At 43.1% G+C, this 25,333-nt stretch overlaps 1 pseudogene; it reads left to right on the top strand.

The window, feature by feature from the left end:
- The first annotated feature begins 870 nt into the window (after window positions 1-870).
- On the top strand, window positions 871-25,330 carry LOC120031651 (annotated as a pseudogene).
- The last annotated feature ends 3 nt before the right edge of the window (window positions 25,331-25,333 follow it).

Here is a 25,333-nt window from a genome sequence, read left to right on the forward strand (position 1 = left end):
GAATTATAATACAAACACTGCCAAATGGATTAACCTTCTTTGTACTTCTTGGTACATTCACCACTCACGTTGTTCTGACACCCTATTTCACAACAACATTGATGTAAAAAGTGTAATGCAGCATTCAATCCTGAGGCTTTGAAAGTAAACCTGAATTGATAAACAGAAATATGGGGTAATATATCACATGTGTTTTCACTTGTGTGAAGGAATTTCCATTGATTTCGAAAAAAGATAAGTGTGTGTGTTTTTATGATACTCCAGACTGTAGAACAATGACATTGTTCATGCATCACTTTGAAGCACATTTTAAGCCATGTGATGACTTGGGTCAGTGCTGCTCTCTTCTGCAATGATGGAGGAGTGGTGTGAGTTGGTGACCTATTCCAGTACATAGATATTCCGCACTCTTTGGCAATCTCGGCAGTTTGGCACTTGATATGTGTGCTACAACTCCACCATTATTACTGAGTGACAACACCTCAGCCTAAAGATGTGTTCAAGTTGGATGCAGGTGACATTTCTCCTTGCACACTTGATTGTTGGTAAGATTATTGAAATGCACAACATCTACTATTTTTGTATATGACTGTACATTAAATATCAAGTTGCAGATGATTTAGTCCCTATAGTCAGACTTTTAACTATGTGTATGCTCTCCCACAGCAGGAGCAGTGGTATACCAGTACCCAGGGTCACTAACAGTGGCAGAGGGTACCAATGTGACATTTTACTGTGACATCAGTGAAATGGGAGGGGAATGCTCTTATATCGTATGGGTGCAAGTGGGACCTATGAGAAAGCTCATACTCTGGCCTCGAAAAACCTACAGTGTCCACACCAACACAGCCTGCCTTCTGAACATCATCAATGCCAACAGGACATGTGGGCATCTTCTACTGTGCCCTGCTTAACAGTGCCATGCTGAACATGGGCAATGGGAGTGTGCTGGAAGTCTCTGGTAAGATCAGATGCTTCTCCATGGTTTATATTAGCGTTCATATTTTCTAGTCCTGGGAGGTATACATTTGGTAGTTATGCCATGTCATGTAATGTCCTCTGTCTTTCAGACCCTATCACCTCTGACACTACTCTGGAGGTCCTGGTGCCCGTGGACTGGCAGGAGGCCTCCTTATCCTCAGTCCCACTCCTGTGCCTGGTGTCTGGACTGGATCTCAGTCAGGCCAGGGTGTACTGGGAGGTGGAGGGGAAGGTTCAGTCCTCAGAGCGTTTACCTGAGGTTCTGTCAGAGAAGCCAGCCAGTGTCAGAGTCCAGATCTCTGTACCTGGCCATACCTGCGCTGAAGGTGAAGAGATGACCTGTGTTATGGAGAGTACCAGTGGGGTGAAGATGAACAAGACAGTCAGCAGGATGGGTAAGAGAGATCGCCACAGGGCTCTGAGTTGCATTTGTTTAGAATGTCTCTCTGCACAAGTTTAAACGGATGTAGAACTCTTATGTGTCAAAACAAATTGTGCATTTTTAGGAATGGAGCGGTCCAGACAGGGAATGTTTCTGGCCATCTCTTTGGGCGGCATGTGTATCCTTCTTTCTATTGTGGTGATGATCATCACCTTGTATGTCTGCAGACTGAGACACGACCATCGTAAGTACTGTTTGTATTTGATTAGTTATTCATGATTGATAATTTTACTACATCTATAGCAGCAGTATATTATATAGGCTATCAATTGTATCTTTAACATATTGTATCATAATATTTCCAAAGGAAAGAAAAGATTTCAACCCTATAAGCACAACCAGGACGGAGCACAGGTAAAATAACTTTTTTATAAATGTTTGTGTATTATACTATTATAAGTATGATTTTTTTGAGATTATACTATTACTACGTTTTCTATTATTACTATTTGTAATGATGATGATGATAGTGTTTCCTTGTCATTCAGGGTCTGACTGAGGTGCAGTATGACAGTTTGAAGTTTGGAGCTGGTCGTGAGACCCTTCCTACAGCCGCAGCTAAAAAATAAGTAGGCTAAAGCTGCCCTTGTAAGACCTTACATGTGAATTGAATTTTCTACAAAAACATAAAAGAAGTGCTTATTCATTCAGGGTCATCGGTTTGTCAAAATGCTCCTGTGCTTTCTCGCGTATGTTTTCTGATCTACTTATTTGAGTCAATGATTTAAGGATTTTTGCTTTTAGAATAAGGAATTTATGCTGTCGGATTGTGTAGTCATTTTACAAGCTTTGTGATTAAAAACCATTCGTCTTGTTGAAATAATAGCCAAATGTAAATTACATTAAAGACAAATACAAGTTTCATTTATGGAGTGAACTAATTTCTCTAGTCATATGCTGATGAGATTTTTGTGATAATAGTCAGCTATACAAATGGGTCACAGGGAATCTTTTTCGTCTTCAACATAAATAGTACATCCTGTTTGTTTCACATAATGCTCAGCAAGTACAACAGCACAGCTCCATTTGATGGTAAGCATTTTTGTCCAAATGCTCTGCCTCCTAGTATTTCAAAATGTCTCACAAGTTCGGTGCGTTCTATAACTTAATTAAATGATGGAGCATCTTTCATCTCTGTGATGTTGCAACACAAACCCACAGATTTACATCATTTTAGCAGACGCTCTTACCCAAATATAAATGGTGTTTGACCTTAAGCTATTTGAAAGTGGTAATAATTAATGTATTATCTATACAGTATTCATATTCTGTGTTATTAGTTTATGGTTCCCATACACCATTGTAAGGAAGGAAGGAATGGTGATCTTTGGCTCCTGCCCCCTCCTGATAGGAATGAGGGTACTCCTTTTCTCCTGCTCGGTTTGATGATGTCATGGCTTGTGCATGTCTCTCTGGCATGGGCTCTTTGCGCAGCTGAGCTGTTTGTTGCAAAACAGACACAGGATTATTTCCATGTTTAAGAGCTCTGTCGGGTGGGTTAAAACATTGCTTTTAGGTGGATCATTCTTCCCTGTCTTCTCCTTCTATCAATGCTTACATTGTAGGTAGACCTGTTGGCGTTATTCTTTAGTGAGTGAAAGAAAGTAAAACAGAAGCATTTGAAATAGATTATACAGTAGTTTCATTCATATTTTATATTCTGCTTTATGGATAGATAGGTTGAGTTCAAAGTTATTGTTACACTACCACTCTTAAGAACCCATAGAGGTATGAATTATCCATTGCATGAGTTTCTTTCATTTTCCACGGATGTCAAAAGTACAAATTCTTCTTTAACTGCTAAAGTGAAAAATTCCAGCATTAATATTCCTCAAACACATATTAAAAAGCCATGTATTGGTTTAGAAGAAAAAACACACTATCCTTATTCAGAACATCTGCTAAATCTATTCTGACATATACACTGGAATCATTTTCCAGGTCAAAGTCCTGGAAGTCCTATTTGGAAAAGACAGTCTGGAGAGTTGACCACAGTTTGTTGGACCAATTTGACCACTGTTTATAGAATATTTACAACATTCGGATAAATATTGCACCACAAAAACATAGGGAAAGCACATACGTTGAATTCTATTTCTAATGGCAAATGTTGTTCAAAGTTCTATTGTAATAGACATAATATTGTTAATCATACATGATTTTGATATCAAAGGACTCTATCAATGGGCCGGGGTGGCTAGTTTCAAAAACGTCAAGACAGAACGTTCTTGAAGTACGGAGTCGAGACAAGAAATGTAAACGTTGTCATTGGCAACGAGAGGTATCACTTTCGAGTGAAAGGTCGTTCAATTATTTCAAGAAGGCTGCCCCCTCGCAGATTGCAACCTCTGAGCTGTACTGCTGGGAAGGCGATTGGGATTTGCCGTCTGTCGACACTGAGTGTTTAATTGTATTGGTAAAATATCAATTATGCTGTAATTCCAGCAATAACAACACTGCAAGATAGCACAGCTTGGCTGCCTTCATATTCAGTTGCAAGCTAATGTCAATGCTCATGACGTTGGCTTGGACATCACATATCTCACTGACATGGCTATCTATTAACGTTAACGTTAGTTGTCTAGCTATTTGTAATAAACATTTCACCGTAACTACCGGTAACGATTAGTATATTTGCATGATAGTTATCGTTATATGGGCCGTTACCATGTAATTGCATTGCAAGGTGAACATTGTTACATTAACATCTACGGCTGGCTATCTGGCTAACTTATACCCCTTTCAGACACTGTTAACCTTTCAGACAATTAAAAAATTGTCGCTATCGACCCGTTACTGTAGCGGCGTCCTTAGTAAGAAATGGTTATTAGCTAACAGCAGCATCTCAAAAGAATGTAGATAATTGAATGTATTTAGCTAACCTCAATCAATGCAAACAAGCAGGTGTAGTTAAACAGCTGTAAGTACAGTAACCCTTCCCTCTACCTGCCTTTGTGTGTGTCTCAGTGAAGGCTACTCAGAGGAGGAAGGGGAGAACCATCCTACTCAGTGAATTTCAGAAAAATACAAATAGTGAAACATTTAAAAAAGTTATCCTTTTTAGATGATAAAACTATACTAAATATATTCACGTCACCAAATAACTGATTAAAACAGTGTTTTGCAATTAAGTTCTACAGTAGCCTTAACAGTACCCTCTAGGGTAGCCCCATGGTGTAGCCGGAGGACACCTAGTTTCTGTCCTCCTCTGGGTACATGGACTTCAATTTAAGCCTTAGGCTCATGGTTCTCACCCACATTCATAGACTTACACAGTAATTATAATGACTTCCAGAGGACGTTCTCCAACCTATCAAATCTCTTGCAGCATGAACTGACATGTTGTCTATCCAATCAAAGGATCAGAGAATGAATCTAGTTTGTTTACCTTTCACTTACTTAGCTAGCTAGCTAATGCAGCTAATTTAGCATACTCAACAACCTGACTCAAACAGAGAGGAAAGCTATTTTTATGTTAGCTAGCTAGCTAAGGCTATCCTAGTCAAGGTAAGCTTTTGGTTTTATTAATTTATTGCCACCGAGCCCGTCGGTGTAACTGCTAAACTGCTTGCTGTTCACTGGACTGTGTGATTGTACACATGGATTGGATTGTGGGTTTACTAACGTGTTAGTTCTAGTAGCTATGTTGACTATGACGTTAACTGATATGGTGACAATGATGTAGGCTGTGTAGGGGTTAGCGTTAGCAATTATGGTATGACGGTTTGGCTTGTAGAGTTTTTTTTTGCCTGGTCACAGACCGATGTTGTGTTGTGCACTGAAGTCCACAAGTGAATGGAAAAGGAGAGAGGAGGAGACCGTGTAGATGCGAGAAGGATTTATTCAATGAGCAAAGTGATGATGCTGTATGGCGCTGCTATGAAAGTGAACCATGTCTGCGGGTGATCAGGGGTGTATTCATTCCACCGATTTCTGTTGCAAAACGTTTCTTAAACGGAACGAAACGGGGATGGACCTACCTGAATTTGTCAAATAGAAACTGTTTGGACTAATGATTAAACCCCAGATCAGCTAGATACAGCCAAGATTGTTCCAGGTGGTATTGAATGTGTCACTGTCTTTCACCTTGAGTACTCCAATTTGTCTCTCAGCCTGTACACCTACGTTATAAACGTTCATTTGTAGTCTAGGTTGTAGCAACGATGGGTATAGGGCACATCTTTGTATCATGTAGTAGCCTAAACCTATCAATGTTACATTGAGCTGTGTGAATGGAATAGTAATGACAGTCCTCTCTAATCCTAAACTGCACCGACCACTACTGGTGTGAGTGTTTTTGGTTTTACTATCCTTGTGGGGACCAGAAGTTGGGACATTTTGCCTGTCCCCACAAGGAAAAAGGCTATTTTAGTCTTAGGGGATAGGTTTAGGGTTATGGTTACAATTAGGGTTTGAGGTTAAGGGTAGGGTTAAGGGTTATGGAAAATAGGATTTTGAATGGGAATCAATTGTTTGTAATTATTAGGATCTGGACTTGAGAGTTTATAACCTGTAATCTAGGCTATCCCTAACTACCGGTGCCAAATGTTTGAACATATGATTGATTACCTGTCAATCATGAATTATGAACATTACAATCATAATTAGAAGTCGACCAATTATGATTTTTCAACGCCGATACCGATTATTGGAGGACCAAAAAAAGCCGATAGCGATTAATCGGCCGACGTTTATATAAATATTTGTAATAAATGATAATTACAACAATACTGAATGAACAATGAACACTTATTTTAACTTAATATAATACATAAATAAAATCAATTTAGTCTCAAATAAATAATGAAATGTTCAATTTGATTTAAATAATACAAAAACACAGTGTTGGAGAAGAAAGTAAAAGTGCAATATGTGCCATGTAAAAAAGCTAACGTTTAAGTTCCTTGCTCAGAACATGAGAACATATGAAAGCTGGTGGTTCCTTTTAACATGAGTCTTCAATATTCCCAGTTAAGAAGTTTTAGGTTGTAGTTATTATAGGAATTATAGGACTGTTTCTCTCTATACCATTTGTATTTCATATACCTTTGACTATTGGATGTTCTTATAGGCACTTTAGTATTGCCAGCCTAATCTCGGGAGTTGATAGGCTTGAAGTCATAAACAGCGCTGTGCTGCAAGCATTGCTAAGAGCTGCTGTTTGAATGAATGCTTACGAGCATGCTGCTGCCTACCACTGCTCAGTCAGACTGCTCTATCAAGTATCAAATCCTATACTTAATTATAACATAATAAACACACAGAAATACGAGCCTTTGGTCATTAATATGGTAAAATCCAGAAACTATAATTTCGAAAACAAAACGTTTATTCTTTCAGTGAAATACGGAACCGTTCCGTATTTATAAGTCTAAATATTACTATTACATTGCACAACCTTCAATGTTATGTCATAATTATGTAAAAATCTGGCAAATGAATTATGGTCTTTGTTAGTAATCAATGGCCTTTCAACAGTTTGCAATGAGCCAGCCGGCCGAAACTGCTGCATATACCCTGACTCTGCTTGCACTGAACGCAAGAGAAGTGACACAATTTCCCTAGTTAATATTGCCTGCTAACATGAATTTCTTTTAACTACATATGTAGGTTTAAAAAAATATACTTGTGTATTGATTTTATGAAAGGCATTGATGTTTATGGTTAGATACAATATTGCAACGATTGTGCTTTTTTCGCGAATGCGCTTTTGATAAGTCATCACCCATTTGGCGAAGTTGAAGTAGGCTGTGATTCGATGATAAATTAACAGGCACCGCATTGATTATCTGCAACGCAGAACAAGCTAGTTAACCTAGTAATATCATCAACCATGTGTAGTTAACTATTGATTATGTGAAGATTAATTGTTTTTTTATAAGATAAGTTTAATGCTAGCTAGCAATTTACCTTGGCTCCTTGCAGCCACAAGGCCCTTTTGATGCTGCACTCGTGTAACAGGTGGTCAGCCTGCCACGCAGTCTCCTCGTGGATTTCAATGTAATCGGCCATAATCGGCATCCAAAAGGCAGATTACCGATTATTATGAAAACTTGAAATCGGCACAAATTAATCGGCCAGACCTCTAATCATAATCCATAAATTCAACATAGGAATGCAGCATAGCTTAACACATGATTAACCACACAGACCATGCAGGTGTTCGGCTACCCTCCCAACGTTATAGCCCTGAAGTTGACAAATGAAGAGGAAGTAATGAAGGAATCTGTGCAGTGTGCAATCTTGGAAGACATCTGGTGCGAAGATAAGGCTATTCTTAAGGCTATTGTCTGGTGCCTTTTGTCTTACATGTACCACTCTATACACAGCTTTTATGGGATATGGCTTTATTAGCTAACTCCAAGTCTCTCGCTACACTGCATCAGAGGCAACTGTAACTGGCTTTAGCTCCCCCCTCAGTTTCTTACAGGAAATTCCAGGTATGCCCGTCATGGTACAGTTCTCATGGTACCCATGTATACAAAACCCAAAGATTGTGTTGTACGTATCTGACTGGAAGCAGTGTTTTTGATTTAGCTGAACATTCTTCCAATGTAAAACCTCTAATAATGTTCCATTTGGTTTGCTCTTAATACAAGGCCACCCAAAAAATCTATTGTATTACAGTAAACCACAACATTTCCATTGTGCATGTTCAGTTAAATGACTCATGTGTTCACAAGCCACATATGACAGCTTATAATACCTTGCAGGCTTGAGTAAACCAGCCTTGAGCATCATAAGCTACCTTTTCCTCCCTGGCAAATTTTCAGACATTAAACAATTTTTTAAAAACATGTATATTTTGGACCCACATCTTACTGGACGGAACAAGATGTTAAATGTGGGTCTGGAAAGTGACTTTCCTCCCCTGATACTTTTTTTGGTGGTTGGAAAATGCACATCTTGCTTGCTTTTAGTTTGTGTCTCAGTGTCGTCTCTAAAACCACAAATTGGCTATTGAACTGCAGCCATGTTAGTGACACATCATACTCTTGGACAAACTCTTGTTTGGAAATGAGCAATTTCATTCAGAGTTTTCCAGGATGCCCCCCGGGTTTTCACTGCAACTGGGTAGATTTGTGTCTGATGATGTGTCACATTCAGAGACCTCATTCTTTCCATTAGTGAACTGGCAAAATGTCACTGCATTTAGGCTAGAGGTCTGTACATTCCACCTATTAGGTAATTGCAAAAGTGAATTAGAGAACCCTCCAGATTAAAAAAAAAGAAATCTATATTTTTGAGTTACTTAAAAATTAAATCATTAGCATATCTACTTGATGGTTACTGCTGGATTAGCCTATGTTTATAGCATATGTTATTGCCAATGGCTAGTCTAATTATCATAGTAAGCATAGTTAATTGGAAAATCATGTAAGAGATTGATGTTTAGTTAGTAACAGACTGATGCTGAGACTCAGATTTTTTCACTTTAAAATGTAGGTCAAAGTTTAACAAACCATACAACTCTATACACAGGGACTACTTTTAACAATACAAAAACACATTAACTTGAAGAACAGTGCAGATGCAAAGTTTGGCATACATTTTAAAGTGAAAAATCTGAGTCACAGCATCACTCTTTTACTGTGGAATTGCCCTTAGCCTAACCCTAGTCTAGTGATACCCATCCACTGGTAGCCCTCTTATTTGTTAAACAAATTCAGTAGTAGCCTACCATGTCTTTCTACTACAGGCAAGTGGCATTCATACATACAGTGGGGAGAACAAGTATTTGATACACTGCCGATTTTGCAGGTTTTCTTACTTACAAACCATGTAGAGGTCTGTAATTTTTATCATAGGTACACTTCAACTGTGAGAGACGACTGTGAGAGACAAACTGAGAGACAGATATCCAGAAAATCACATTGTATGATTTTTAAGTAATTCATTTGCATTTTATTGCATGACATAAGTATTTGATACATCAGAAAAGCAGAACTTAATATTTGGTACAGAAACCTTTGTTTGCAATTACAGAGATCATACGTTTCCTGTAGTTCTTGACCAGGTTTGCACACACTGCAGCAGGGATTTTGGCCCACTCCTCCATACAGACCTTCTCCAGATCCTTCAGGTTTCGGGGCTGTCGCTGGGCAATACGGACTTTCAGCTCCCTCCAAAGATTTTCTATTGAGTTCAGGTCTGGAGACTGGCTAGGCCACTCCAGGACCTTGAGATGCTTCTTACGGAGCCACTCCTTAGTTGCCCTGGCTGTGTGTTTCTGGTCATTGTCATGCTGGAAGACCCAGCCACGACCCATCTTCAATGCTCTTACTGAGGGAAGGAGGTTGTTGGCCAAGATCTTGCGATACATGGCCCCATCCATCCTCCCCTCAATACGGTGCAGTCGTCCTGTCCCCTTTGCAGAAAAGCATCCCCAAAGAGTGATGTTTCCACCTCCATGCTTCACGGTTGGGATGGTGTTCTTGGGGTTGTACTCATCCTTCTTCTTCCTCCAAACATGGCGAGTGGAGTTTAGACCAAAAAGCTCTATTTTTGTCTCATCAGACCACATGACCTTCTCCCATTCCTCCTCTGGATCATCCAGATGGTCATTGGCAAACTTCAGACGGGCCTGGACATGCGCTGGCTTGAGCAGGGGGACCTTGCGTGCGCTGCAGGATTTTAATCCATGACGGCGTAGTGTGTTAATAATGGTTTTCTTTGAGACTGTGGTCCCAGCTCTCTTCAGGTCATTGACCAGGACCTGCCGTGTAGTTCTGGGCTGATCCCTCACCTTCCTCATGATCATTGATGCCCCACGAGGTGAGATCTTGCAAGGAGCCCCAGACCGAGGGTGATTGACCGTCATCTTGAACTTCTTCCATTTTCTAATAATTGCGCCAATAGTTGTTGCCTTCTCACCAAGCTGCTTGCCTATTGTCCTGTAGCCCATCCCAGCCTTGTGCAGGTCTACAATTTTATCCCTGATGTCCTTACACAGCTCTCTGGTCTTGGCCATTGTGGAGAGGTTGGAGTCTGTTTGATTGAGTGTGTGGACAGGTGTCTTTTATACAGGTAACGAGTTCAAACAGGTGCAGTTAATACAGGTAATGAGTGGAGAACAGGAGGGCTTCTTAAAGAAAAACTAACAGGTCTGTGAGAGCCGGAATTCTTACTGGTTGGTAGGTGATCAAATACTTATGTCATGCAATAAAATGCAAATTAATTACTTAAAAATCATACAATGTGATTTTCGGGATTTTTGTTTTAGATTACGTCTCTCACAGTTGAAGTGTACCTATGATAAAAATTACAGACCTCTACATGCTTTGTAAGTAGGAAAACCTGCAAAATCTGCAGTGTATCAAATACTTGTTCTCCCCACTGTATCTAGAAGAGGAGTGTCTCTCTTTACCTCAGATGAGAAGTGTGTTGCTCTGTTTTATCAAGCAATGATGTAAAAAATGATTGGCAGTGCAGTGTAGGCTAGCACTCAATTACGAACACCTGTTTGCAGTCTCTCATGCAGAGGAGAGGACGGTGGGGTCTGAATACTTATGTAAATAAGGTCATTCTGTTTTTTTATTTTAAATACATTTGCGAACATTTCAAAAAAACTTTTTTTCACTTTGTCATTATGGGGTATTGTGTGTAGACTGTTGAGGAAATGTTTCTATTTAATCCACTTTAGAATAAGGCTGTAACGTAACAAAATGTGGAAAAGTGAAGGGGTCTGAATACTTTCCCGAATGCACTGTATAGTATATACACTGAGTGTACAAAACATTAAAAACACCTTCCTAATATTGAGTTTCAGCCCTTTCTCCCTCAGAACAGTCTCAATTCGTCGGGGCATGGACTACAAGGTGTCGAAAGCGTTCCACAGGGATGCTGGCACATGTTGACTCCAATGCTTCCCACAGTTGTCAAGTTGGCTGGATGTCCTTTGGGTTGGGGACCATTCTCGATACACATTGGAAACTGTTGTGTGAAAAACCCAGCAGTGTTGCAGTTCATGACACTCAAACCGGTGTGCCTGGCACCTACTACCATACCCCGTTCAAAGGCACTTCAATATTTTGTCTTGCCCATTCACCCTCTGAATGGCACACATACACAATCCATGTCTCAAGGCTTAAACATCATTATTTCACTGATCTCCTCCCCTTCACTGATTTTAAATTGGATTTAACAGGTGATCATAGCTTTCACCTGGATTCACCTGGTCAGTTTGTCATGGAAAGAGCAGGTGTTCCTTATGTTTTATATGTGTGTGTGTTATGGTATGCAGTATGCACACTTATTCATTCTAGCTAGGCCTACACCTAGGCTACATATCTGTATAGGCTTACCAATATATTATTTATGTCTTTTAGACCTGTAGGGTAGGTATGAATAAATTAATGTTTTATTTTCAGTCTAGCTAGTCTTCGGTTTACGACCAAAGATAAAAAGTTGAGGAGGAATTTCCTAATAAAGTCGTAGCCATGATGTCAGCTTTTGATGTGTTTAATGACATTTTTTCCAACTGGTTGGGTAACTTTGGCCAACAGCGGACAGCTTCTCTCCATTTCTCCCTCTTAACTTTGACTGGCTATTCCATTATTGAAGATCTAGTTCTGCCTTCTTGAATGAGTTTTTCTTTCAATCTGAAGTGAGATCTGTCCTTCACAGTGGAGCACCAGGCCCAATGTTGATACTATTGCTGTACATTGTACACTCTAAGTAAGCTATGGTTGTGTACTGTACTTGACTTCTTACAAATGTCTGTTTGTGATTGTGACATGATCAGTTTGTCATTGTTGTGGGCAGACCCTAAATTACATGATTATATGTCTTCTGAGGTAAAATGTATTGAATGACTGTATCTAAATTATTTTAGGTGTGTTATCGGTTTTGATGATTGTAGGATACATTAAAGCAATAAGGCCATTCTCAATGCCCTGGGGCCAGCTGAAAGTGGGGCCCCAGGGCATTTGTAAGTACTTGCGGACACTGTGGAAGGAATTACCTCTTCTTTTCCATGAAATGACGTCCCGTCACGCCTGTCTGCAAGCATAGTCAGGTCGATCTGTTCAACTCTGCCAAACCACATTTATAGGAATGTAATTTTATGTATAGCTATCTATCAGCCATACACAATCATAAATGTTGCTGTGCATTTGCCTTGTCAATCTATAGTGCAATGTGTCTTTAGGCTACTTTGTATCAAGTCTACTGCAATACAACAATTGCTTTGAGATCCATTGAAAGGCATATTAATGCAGTCGATTACGGTTTGCTTATTTCATTCTGGAATATGACTTTCCTTGTGATTGCAGGACACAGTAAGCAGAAATGCAGGACCATACGTTCCATGAATGGTGACCTGGGCCCAGATTGACACAACCTTCTTAAGAAGACATTTCTTCTTAACTGCCATTTTTTCCACCACTCTAGATTTATGAAGAAAGTCAAGCAAGGTTGCTATTCCTAAAAAATCTTATTGGAAATGTTCTTGCTCTATTTCTTATGTTTCTTCCTTAAGCAAAAAGTTAGGAAGAAATTAGATTCTTGAAAATAAAGTTATTGGATTTTTTCTTAATTCCAACATAGCTAAACCCTTGTCCTAAACTCTGGGCAGTGAGAGAATAAGTTCATGAAAGCAATTGAACAATTGTTGTTCAATTGTTTAATTCAATTGTTTAATTCACTAACAAACTTCATCTGAAAGTTTCTGTATTGATTATTTTAAACCCAAAAACATGTTTTAGAACAGTAATCTCAGTACGAATTATGCTAACATGATTGCCATTGCTGGCTAGATAGCTATCTAAATTAGTTGCCTAGCAACAAACATTTTAAGAAGATTCAGAAGATATTTGAGAAGTTTGTAAGAAAATCATTAAATCTTAAGATATTGTTGAGGAATTGCACTTACAATCTATTTTATGAACTTGTTTTTTTCTTAAAAGCTTAAGTTTTTGTGTAAGAAGTGTTTTGTGAAACTTGGCACTGGTCTTAGTTTGAGAATGTAGGCTATGTTTAGACATCTAATCCGTTTCTATTAGACCTATTGAAGTTTCTCCTTCACAAGCCTTTTTACTCTGGTATTTTACTGCGTTCCTTCTACTTTTTCAATCTCCTTACAGGTTATTTATCTCTTCAGGAACCGTTTGTTACATCACAACTGGCACAGCTACCCGCCACTCCCCTTCCCTTGCCTAATCACACTGCATGCTCCAGGACTCTTTCAGGCAGGGCAGGCTCCACATCCTTTCTTCCATAATCTCCATCCGAACAGTCTAAAGCAAGAAATGCCCATCCCATTGATAAAAATAATCTGCAATCTACAGTTGAAGTCGGAAGTTTACATACTGTCACGACTTCCACCGAAGTTGTTCCCTCTCCTTGTTCGGGCGGTGTTCGGCGGTCGACATCACCGGCTTTCTAGCCGCCACCGATCCATGTTTCATTTTTCCTTTTGTTTTGTCTGTTTACACACCTGGTTCCCATCTCATAATTATGTTCCTTATTTAACCCTCTGGTTTCCCTTTCTGTTTTGTGCTTGATTGTCTTTCGTGTGTTCCGGTGTGTTGTATTTTGAGTCCTGTTTTGTCCTTGTTTGGAACGGGATTTTGTTACGTTTTGGATTGAGTAAATCAGTGATTGTTACTCTTACCTGTGTCCTGCGCCTGATTCCTTCGCTATCTTTTAGATAGACTCTGACAGAATCACGCACCATCATACATGGAGTCAGCAGGTGCAGCCAGCCCTCCGCTTCAAATGGAGGAGCGCGTTCAGCAGCACGGGACCATGCTGCAGAGTCTGGGTACAGCCATGGATCGCGTGCTGCAAACCATGGACCGATGGGAGAGAGGGGGTTTTCCCGTAAACCCTGTGTCGTCTCCTCAGGTTCCACCACTACCTACCGTGATGTCCACCTCTCCGTCATCAGGATCCGGTGGGATTCAGCTCTCGCTCCCGAGGGCGTATGATGGGACAGCTGCCGGGTGTCAGGGGTTCCTACTCCAGCTGGAGCTCTACCTGGCATCTGTCCGGCCAGCCCCTTCGGGACGCGAGAGAGTGAGCGCCCTCATCTCCTGTCTGACCGGTAAAGCCCTGGAATGGGCCAACGCTATCTGGGGCAGGGAAGGTCAGATGTTGGATGATTATGAGGGGTTCGCCCGCCGTTTCCAGGCGCTATTCGATCATCCCCCGGAGGGGAGATCGGCGGGGGAACGCCTATTTCATCTACGTCAGGGGATGAGGAGCGCTCAAGATTTTGCGCTGGACTTTAGAACTCTGGCGGCCGGCGCGGGATGGAATGAGCGGGCCCTGATCGATCACTACAGGTGTAGCTTACGAGAGGACGTTCGTCGGGAGCTAGCCTGCAGGGACACCACCCTTACACTGGACCAGCTGGTGGACCTATCGATCCGGTTGGATAACCTGTTGGCCTCCCGCGGACGTCCTGATCGGGGTCCGTCAGTTCCATCCCCCAGCGCTCCTGATCCAACGCCTATGGAGTTGGGAGGCGCTGCAACGAGGGGGACCGGAGGGGGGACCATTCCCTGCACCAACTGTGGCCGCAGAGGGCACACTGCTGGTCGGTGCTGGGGGGGTTCCCCAGGAGGTAGAGGTAGCAGGCAGAGTGCTGGTGGGTCATCCCAGGTGAGTAGGCACACCACTCACCCAGAGCTCCCTGTTGCACACATGTGGTTGTCAATAGAATTTCCCGAGTTTTCCCCACGTTCCCAGCATAAGGCGCTAGTAGCATAAGGCGCTAGCAGGCGCAGCTGGGAACTTTATCGACCGTTCCTTTGCTATGAGATTAGGGATCCCTATTGTGTCTGTTGATGTTCCCTTCCCTATACATGCCTTAGACAGTCGTCCTTTGGGGTCGGGGCTAATTAGGGAGGTCACAGCTCCGCTCACTATGATAACGCAGGAGAGTCATAGGGAGCGAATTAGTCTCTTCCTAATCGACTCTCCTGCGTTCCCTGTTGTGTTGGGGATTCCCTGGTTGGCTTCGCATGATCCCACTATTTCGTGGCAACAGAGGGCTCTCAAGGAATGGTCCCGTCAGTGCTCAGGGAGGTGTGTAGGTGTTTCCTTAGGTGCCACTACGGTGGAAAGTCCAAACCAGGTCTCCACCATGCACATTCCCCCCCGAATATGCCGATTTGGCACTCGCCTTCTGTAAAAAGAAGGCGACTCAATTACCACCCCATCGATAGATCTCTTGGTAGAAGCTGCACTTCCCAGGAGTAGCGTGTATCCTCTGTCACAGGAGGAGACGGCGGCTATGGAGACGTATGTCACCGAATCTCTGGGACAGGGATACATTCGGCCTTCCATCTCACCTGTCTCCTCGAGTTTCTTTTTTGTGAAGAAGAAGGATGGAGGTTTGCACCGTGTATTGATTATCGAAGTTTAAATAAGATCACGGTAAAATACAGTTACCCGCTACCGCTCATAGCCAGTATGACCGAGTCATTACACGGGGCGCGCTTCTTCACAAAATTGGACCTCAGGAGCGCTTACAACCTGGTGCATATCCGGGCGGGAGATGAGTGGAAGACAGCATTTAGCACCACTTCTGGGCATTATGAGTACCTCGTCATGCCGTACGGGTTACTGAATGCTCCATCAGTCTTCCAATCCTTTGTAGATGAGATTTTCAGGGACCTGCACGGGCAGGGTGTAGTGGTGTATATAGATGACATTCTAATATACTCCGCTACACGCGCCGAGCATGTGTCCCTGGTACGCAGGGTGCTTGGTCGACTGTTGGAACATGACCTGTACGTCAAGGCTGAGAAATGTCTGTTCTTCCAACAGTCCGTCTCCTTCCTAGGGTACCGCTTTTCCACGTCAGGGGTAGAGATGGAGAATGACCGCATTTCAGCCGTGCGTAATTGGCCGACTCCAACCACGGTAAAGGAGGTGCAGCGGTTTTTAGAGTTTGCCAACTACTACCGGAGGTTTATCCGGGGTTTTGGTCAGGTAGCGGCTCCCATTACCTCACTGCTGAAGGAGGGACCGGTGCGACTACAGTGGTCAACTGGGGCGGACAGGGCTTTTGGTCACCTGAAGGCTCTGTTTACCTCGGCTCCCGTGCTGGCTCATCCTGATCCCTCCTTAGCGTTCATAGTTGAGGTGGACGCGTCCGAGGCAGGGATAGGGGCTGTGCTGTCTCAGCGCTTGGGTACGCCACTAAAGCTCCGCCCCTGTGCATTCTTTTCGAAGAAGCTCAGCCCGGCGGAGCGAAACTATGATGTGGGGGACCGGGAGTTGTTGGCTGTTGTCAAGGCTCTGAAAGCATGGAGACATTGGCTTGAGGGGACCAGACACCCTTTTCTCATTTGGACTGACCACCGCAATCTGGAGTACATTCGAGCAGCGAGGAGACTGAACCCTCGCCAGGCAAGGTGGGCCATGTTTTTCACCCGCTTTTCTTTCACCCTCTCCTACAGACCAGGTTCCCAGAAAGTTAAGACAGACGCACTGTCCCGGATATATGACACAGAGGAGTGGTCCGCAGATCCCGCTCGCATTATTCCAGCTTCTTGCCTGGTGGCACCAGTGGTGTGGGAGGTGGACGCGGACATCAAACGGGCGTCACGTTCAGAGCCCACTCCTACCCAGTGTCCGGTTGGGCGTAAGTATGTTCCGTTCGATGTCCGCGATTGTTTGATCTGCTGGGCCGACACTTCACCCTCCTCTGGTCATCCTGGCATCGGTCGGACAGTGCGCTGTCTTGCTGGGAAGTACTGATGGCCCATGTTAGCCAAGGACGTGAGAGTTTATGTGTCCTCCTATTCGGTGTGCGCACAGTGCAAGGCACCTAGACACCTGCCCAGAGGGAAATTACAACCCCTTCCCGTTCCACAACGACCTTGGTCACACCTCTCGGTGGATTTCCTGACGGATCTTCCACCCTCGCAGGGTAACACCACGATCCTAGTCGTTGTGGATCGGTTTTCTAAGTCCTGCCGTCTCCTTCCTTTGCCCGGTCTCCCTACGGCTCTACAGACTGCGGAGGCCCTGTTCACCCACGTATTCCGGCACTACAGGGTGCCTGAGGATATAGTTTCTGATCGGGGTCCCCAATTCACGTCTAAAGTCTGGAGGGCGTTTATGGAGCACCTGGGGGTCTCGGTCAGCCTTACCTCAGGTTTTCACCCTGAGAGCAACGGGCAGGTGGAAAGAGTCAACCAGGAGGTGGGTAGGTTTCTGCGGTCCTATTGCCAGGACCGGCCGGGGGAGTGGGCGGTGTTTCTCCCCTGGGCAGAGATGGCTCAAAACTCCTTCCGCCACTCCTCCACTAACCTGTCACCTTTTCAGTGTGTGCTAGGATACCAGCCGGTCCTGGCACCATGGCATCAGAGCCAGATCGAGGCTCCTGCGGGGGATGAATGGTTTCGGCACTCGGAGGAGACATGGGACGCTGCCCATGTGCGTCTGCAAAGGGCCATCAGGCGGCAGAAGATGAGTGCCGACCGCCACCGCAGTGAGGCAGTGAGGTCTGGCTCTCAACCCGAAACCTGCCCCTTCACCTGCCCTGCCGGAAGCTGGGTCCGCGGTTTGTGGGGCCATTCAAAGTCCTGAGGAGACTGAACGAGGTTTGCTATAGGTTACAGCTCCCCCCTGATTACGGAGGTTCCTCCGCCCCCTCATGGACTCAAGGCGTCGGGCGAGAGGCCTTCAGTACCTCGTGGAGTGGGAGGGGTACGGCCCGGAGGAGAGATGCTGGGCACCGGTGGGGGACATCCTGGACCCATCGTTACTCCAGGAATTTCACCGACTCCATCCGGATCGCCCTGCGTCTCGTCCCCCGGGTCGTCCCCGAGGCCGGTGTCGGTGTCAAGGGGGGGGGGGGGGGGGGGGTACTGTCACGACTTCCACCGAAGTTGTTCCCTCTCCTTGTTCGGGCGGTGTTCGGCGGTCGACGTCACCGGCTTTCTAGCCGCCACCGATCCATGTTTCATTTTTCCTTTTGTTTTGTCTGTTTACACACCTGGTTCCCATCTCATAATTATGTTCCTTATTTAACCCTCTGGTTTCCCTTTCTGTTTTGTGAGTGATTGTCTTTCGTGTGTTCCGGTGTGTTGTATTTTGAGTCCTGTTTTGTCCTTGTTTGGAACGGGATTTTGTTACATTTTGGATTGAGTAAATCAGTGATTGTTACTCTTACCTGTGTCCTGCGCCTGACTCCTTCGCTATCTTTTAGATAGACTCTGACACATACACCTTAGCCAAATACATTTAAACTCAGTTTTTCACAATCCCTGACATTAAATTCTAGTAAAAATTCCCTGTCTTGGATCAGTTAGGATCACCACTTTATTTTAAGAATGTGAAATGTCAGAATAATAGTAGAGAGAATGATTTATTTCAGCTTTTATTTATTTCATCACATTCCCAGTGGGTCAGAAGTTTACATACACTCAATTAGTATTTGGTAGCATTGCCTTTAAATTGTTTAACTTGGGTCAAATGTTTCGGGTAGCTTCCGACAATAAGTTGGGTGAATTTTGGCCCATTCCTCCTGACAGAGCTGGTGTAACTGAGTCAGGCTTGTAGGCCTCCTTGCTTGCACACATTTTTTCAGTTCTGCCCACACATTTTCTATAGGATTGAGGTCAGAGCTTTGTGATTGCCACTTCAATACCTTGACTTTGTTGTCCTTAAGCCATTTTGCCACAACTTTGGAAGTATGCTTGGGGTCATTGTCCAATTGGAAGACCCATTTGCGACCAAGCTTTAACTTGTTGTTGTGAAATTATTAGGTTATATTACTTGTTAGATATTACTGCATGGTCGGAACTAGAAGCACAAGCATTTCGCTACACTCGCATTAACATCTCCTAACCATGTGTATGTGACAAATAAATTGGATTTGATTTGAAATTATGTCAATTAGCCTATCAGAAGCTTCTAAAGCCATGACATCATTTTCTGGATTTTTCCAAACTGTTTAAAGGCACAGTCAACTTAGTGTATGTAAACTTCTGACCCACTGGAATTGTGATACAGTGAAATAATCTGTCTGTTATTAACAATTGTTGGGAAAATTACTTGTGTCATGCACAAAGTAGATGTCCTAACCGACTTGCCAAAACTATAGTTTGTTAAAAAGACATTTGTGGAATGGTTGAAAAACGAGTTTTAATGACTCCAACCTAAGTGTATGTAAACTTCCGACTTCAACTGTACATTGTTACATCTACCGATGTTTATATCCGTCCACACGGATTAGGGACAGGTTTTTACAAATAATTAATTATTTTATTTTATTATATATAATTAATTGCAACTGCGCAAAGTTTTTTTCCTATCCTTTTCAGAAGGCTCAATGTCTCATTCCTAGTGTCAACCTTTAATTTCATCCTTTTTTTGTTCCGGGTGTTTTGTCTTTGGGGTTCCTGAGTGACGCAGCGGTCTAAGGCACTGCATCTGTGGTATAGGCATCACTACAGACCCTGGTTTTTATTCCAGGCTGTATCACAACCGGCTGAGATTGGGAGTCCCATAGGGCGGCGCACAGTTGGCCCAGCGTCGTCGGGTTAGGGTTTGGCCGGGGTAGGCCAGACTTTGCTGTGGTGCTAAAGGTTATCGAGTATAGCCTGGTGTCTGTGGTGTCTAGAGTTAAGCAGCCTATCCCACATTCATGTTGTTTAGATGCTTGCTGTTTGTTTTTACACACTGTCTATTGGGTCCTAAGGGTCTGCCTTAATTGAGGCGTTCATGCCTCCCTACCCCTCCCTTTATGTTAGTGGAATTATTTTGGGCCCAGCTCGGATGCTTCCTGGGGTATTTGGCCTGTTTAAAAATATATATATAATTATACAAGGCTGTGGAAACTAAGGTATGTCTGGCTCAACATGTTTTAGCTCAGCGTTAATCTGTTAATCGTCTCCCTTTACTTCAGGCTTATGCAAAGTTTGCAAACTTCACAAGATCGGCAACCCCTGGAGAAGTCCCAGGGGTAAGAAGTAAGATGTCTTGTCTTTCGTTTTTAGATCCTTTAATTTTTTGTTGTCTCAACTCGAGAAACATGGCTGCATTAATTCACTTCAGAAATAGGCATATTCTCCTATAATCAAAGGGAACACAGGGAGACTTATAAATGGAATGGAAGGAAAATGTGCTCTCTATAAAATGGGCAGAAAATAGCTCCTTCTTTTCACTTTGTTCTTGTTTGTTATTCCTTTCTCTTTTACTACATTATTTCTCCATCTGTATAGTATGTTTTTCTTGATTCTTACTTTCCAGACTTAATGTCTTCCCTCTCTTCACCAATGGCTCTCCTCTGCCTTTTCTCTCTATTCTTCATCTCTACATTTTCTCTCTATCCCACTCTCCTATTCTCTCTCCATCGGTCTGTAATGGTCACATTAACAGTGGCTGTTAATGAGTGGTGTTGTGAGGTGCCTGTCTTTCATTTTTCCCCTTTGGTAGGCTCCCTGCCTGCCCTGAAGACCAGCGAGAATGGGAGCCTCTCTCGGCCCAGTGACATCATCATCCACCTCAGGAAACAGGTGACCGAGAGACCGCCTGCTCATGTACAGCACAGTCCTCTGCTTTGTCTGAAAGAGCTGCTCCATGCTCTGTTCCACACTTTCTTAAAGTGAATTATGGCCCCTGAATTCAAAACTACTGATCGATTCTCATAACAACATTTCCTATGACCCGATTTCCCATTGAGAAAAGCAATGTCTCCTATGATCTTTCCTCCCATCCCTCAAGCTCAATTAAATGCACACTTTAGCTAATGCCCAGATGGAACCCATTAGCCAAGATAATTCACTGCCCCATGACTGTGGTAGGTGGGTTGTGAGCTACTGCAGTAGGGATGTTAGAAACCACAATGCAAAGCAGATTGATAAGTGCTGTGGTGGTGTCAATGTGAGCGAACAGGGAAAGCCTGGTGAGATCATCCCAAAGGATTAGACAGTAAAGGGGTAAGGATGGTGGGGTTTCCAGACAAACCTCCCAAAGTCAGTCAAAAACTGCTTATTTTACCCTCCAGAGCGAGGGAGGGAGCGAGGGAGGGAGAGAACCTCTCTTAGATTTCCAATCATGTTGAGTTCTTCTTGATCCCAGCATGCACCATTTCAGACTGACTGCCCTGCAGTCATGAGGTTAGATGGAAAACACTTGACCCAGAACACCTAGACTGCCAGGAATCCCATAAAGGCCTTCATTTAGAGGTAGCTTTTCAGTTTTTTGAAGGTGTTTCTGGAGAACACAGAAAGTGCTAATGGTGTAATCGGCCTAAGGCGGCTCATGGTATTGTTCCAGAAGGGCTTTAAAAACTATTTTGAATACCTGACGACAGCGAGACTGGTTTAAAATGTTGTGGTCCATGAATCCTGTCGTGATGTTCGTGAAAGGTGATGAATCTCCTGAAGTGTGTTGTGATATGATCCTATCTTTCAGAAATACAATGCCGACTTCGACCTGTCTGCCAAAGAGGGAGCAGACGCTCTGGCCTTCGTCTCACTCCTGGAGGAAAAACTGATGCCAGCTCTGGTGAGGATCACTGTTACTCAAAGAGAACAAGACAGATAGGGAGGGGGCTGAAGGGAATGAGAAAGAGCGTGTGTATGTGGGGAGAATGAGTGAGGAGGTTGTAGAAGACATTTCTGCAAGAATGAGATGACGTGGAAGATGTCACTAGTTGTGCACTAGTGACTGGGTTGTGCCACATCACTCCGATTATGGCAAAAAGTTATTAGAATTTGCTTAATTTATTTTATTTTGTCACATAACTCTCTGTCTCGCTAGAAAGATTGTAGGTAATTATACCTGGTGCTTCATTGTGTCCTATAAAAAGTACCTCAAACGTTGTTTCCTGTGCCAGCAGAACCGTGTCAACATGGAACAACATGTGGCTTCCTGCAGCACTTTGAAGTGAGATAAACAGCCACTGTGCTCTCAATGCCAAAATGTCTATCTCAACTGCTGTATTTTGTGTCTGTTTGAAATAATTTGAATATCCTAAGGATTCTAATTCATAGTAACTACTATGTCATTACCTCTAGCTTGTGGAAGCCCGTTTGCATCTCTTTCACACTTTTGTGCTTCTCTCTCTTTCTGGTCTAGGTCTATACTCAGTGGATTGACCCTAAGAACTATGTGGATGTGACTCGGCGGTGGCACGCGAAGCACGCCCCATTCCCCCTGAACTTCTTCCTGCCCGGCAGCATTCAGCGCCAGCAGCTGGAGAGGCTGAGGCTGGTCAGGGGAGATGAAGAGTTGACAGCAGGGGAGGAATTGGAGAAGGAGGTGAGTGGAGGGGGAGATGGAAGATGTAGGGTAGGTACACCCAAGGCAACTGTTGTTTTAATAGTCTTTCTAATCTTTCCAAATTACATTTTATTATGGTGCCCTTTGCAACCAGTCTAGTATGGGGGGGCATACTGTATTGGTACCATTTCATTTATATTGTTTATACAGAATTCTTAATGTAAAAAATAACATTGGGATGATTAAAAAAAAATTGTATGAAGGAAAAACCTTATCTACATATATTATTGAGGACGCATCACTCTGCAAAAATCTCACCTGACACCAAAATATGCGGTTGGCACTCATGCAGTCATGCATCGAGGAAAGAATCCATGCTGAAACGCCTGTGCACAGTAAAAAGCAATAAACAATTTTCTAAATTAAAAAATAGGTTCAAGACTATTTCCTGAGTGCCAACCACATGTTTTGGTTTTGAGTTCTTGTCCAGTTTGGTCTTGTACAACACGCATTTAAATATACCACTGCCGTTAGCAAGTTAGACTACTACTTTTCATTAAAAACACCTAAAAATGGCCATAACATTCCAGGTGTGTGAATTGGGATAGGCTATCAACAAACAAAAAAGAATGATGTGTGAATAGGGCCATTTGGGGGTGTTACGCTGTGATTAAACCATGTGCTGAGAGAGGTGTGAACATTGGACTTGCCTCCATAGCTGAGCTGACGCATGCTTCAGACATCATTGCTCCCTGTGATGATGTAATGGTTTATAGGGTTGCCATGGGAACTTGACTTGTTTCCCAAAGCGCTGGTCCAGGGCAAAGCCTTACCTAAATACACGGCTCTGGTCCAGGGTACCTTTTTTTCAGTCTTGTAATGGCTAAAGAATTGAAATGGTTAAAGACCTCCCCCTAAAAAAAAAACCACCATTCTGCAATAACTGTAATTTTTATTCAGACATTTGGAACAACACAAATAAATAATCATAACATTTAAAACTATATGAATATATATATACAAAAATAAGACTCATACATATCAAAAAGAAGTAACAAAGACAAATAGAAACAAATTGTAGTATTTAAATACAAATAAAAAAGAGAATTTAATTATTACACTATTACCCTATTGCTAACAAAAAACACACAAATAAAACTAAATTGCACAAATCCTATATCATACAAATAGAATTATACACTTATGAAGAAGAGAAGCTGATTATTACACTAATGCACTTCAAACAAGAAACACACAAACTAAATTGCACAACTAAATGCATTACTAATTGCATCAGTACTGTACAAAGTTAGAGGTGCATTATTTGATAGACTGCCCCGCTCCCCCTACCTCGGGCTTCCAGTGGGGAAACCTGAGGTTAACCTACCCCCGTCCCCTCCCCATCTCGTACTTCTGTGTGTGAGACCTTCCCAGGCAGTAAGTAGCCTGCCTAGCTCACAAACTAGAATCAGGGCGCCCACTCCGACAAGGTTAATTGACCCACAGTGCCACACGGTGACATGATATCATTTACGTGAATTGCAAATGAGCGATTAGAAAACCAATTGCGCAAATGTCACCATTCGGAATTTTTTATTGTTTAAATTTATTTTATTTTTTTCCGGGTGCCCCATGCCACCCCAGGCAAGATGCCGCCCTGGGCGGCTGCCCATGTCGCCTATGCCTCAATCCGTCACTGGTTCTTATGCACGATGCAACATGGAGTGCCTGGACACAGCCCTTAGCTGTGGTATATTGGCCATGTATCACAAACCCCCGAGGTGCCTTATTGCTATTATAAACTGGTTACCAACGTAATTAGAGCAGTAAAAATACATGTTTTGTCATACCCATGGTATACGGTCTGAAATACAGCAGCTGTCAGCCAATCAGCATTCAGGACTTGAACCACCCAGTTTATAATAAGGAATATATCATGATTCAAAATTATTTGGGAATTTGGCCTGATGTCTGTTTGTCAACACCTTTCTCTCTCCAGCTGTACCGCAATGCTATGGAGTATATGAACCTTCTCTCGCAGAGGCTGGGCTCAAACAAGTTCTTCTTCGGAGACTCGTAAGTCCACACAGAGAAGTTCTACCTCAATACATTAAACTGGGAATTCAGCACCTCAACTTAATTCACTTGCATGGCATCCCTATGCATCTCTAACTACATGACACTGTTCCCTCCAGACCTTCATCTCTGGACGCTTTTGTATTTGGCTACTTGGTGCCCATCCTGAAGATGAAACTGCCCAATGGAAGACTCCAGCAGCACCTCAAGTCACTGGACAACTGAGCCACTTCTGCTCCAACATCCTGGCGCTCTACTTCCCCAGTGAGGGATGAGGTGTAGGACCACATAACATACTGTACATGCAGTATGATATTGTCTTCAATGATATCTATTATATAACTTGCTATTGTTGTTTAACTTTTGAATTATGTCTCACACTTTTTCTTGTTTATCTTTTGTGCAGAAGGTTTTAGTCGCAAGATGTCCTCCCAGCCTGAAGGGGGTGACGCTGATAACGAGCCTGGTAAGAGGCGCAAGCAGCTGCTGCTGTCAGTCCTGGTGGCCCTGGGCGCCATGTTGAACTACACCCTCCTCACCTGCATTGTGGCTATTCAACACGTCCAGCAGGAGGCACTAGACCACCGTTCCCCAGGTCTCAGGTCACTCTCCTCCAACGAGGAGGAGGATGAGGAGGGCTGAGGA

The sequence above is a fragment of the Salvelinus namaycush genome, chromosome 37 (genome assembly GCF_016432855.1).
Source record: "Salvelinus namaycush isolate Seneca chromosome 37, SaNama_1.0, whole genome shotgun sequence".
NCBI lineage: Eukaryota > Metazoa > Chordata > Actinopteri > Salmoniformes > Salmonidae > Salvelinus > Salvelinus namaycush.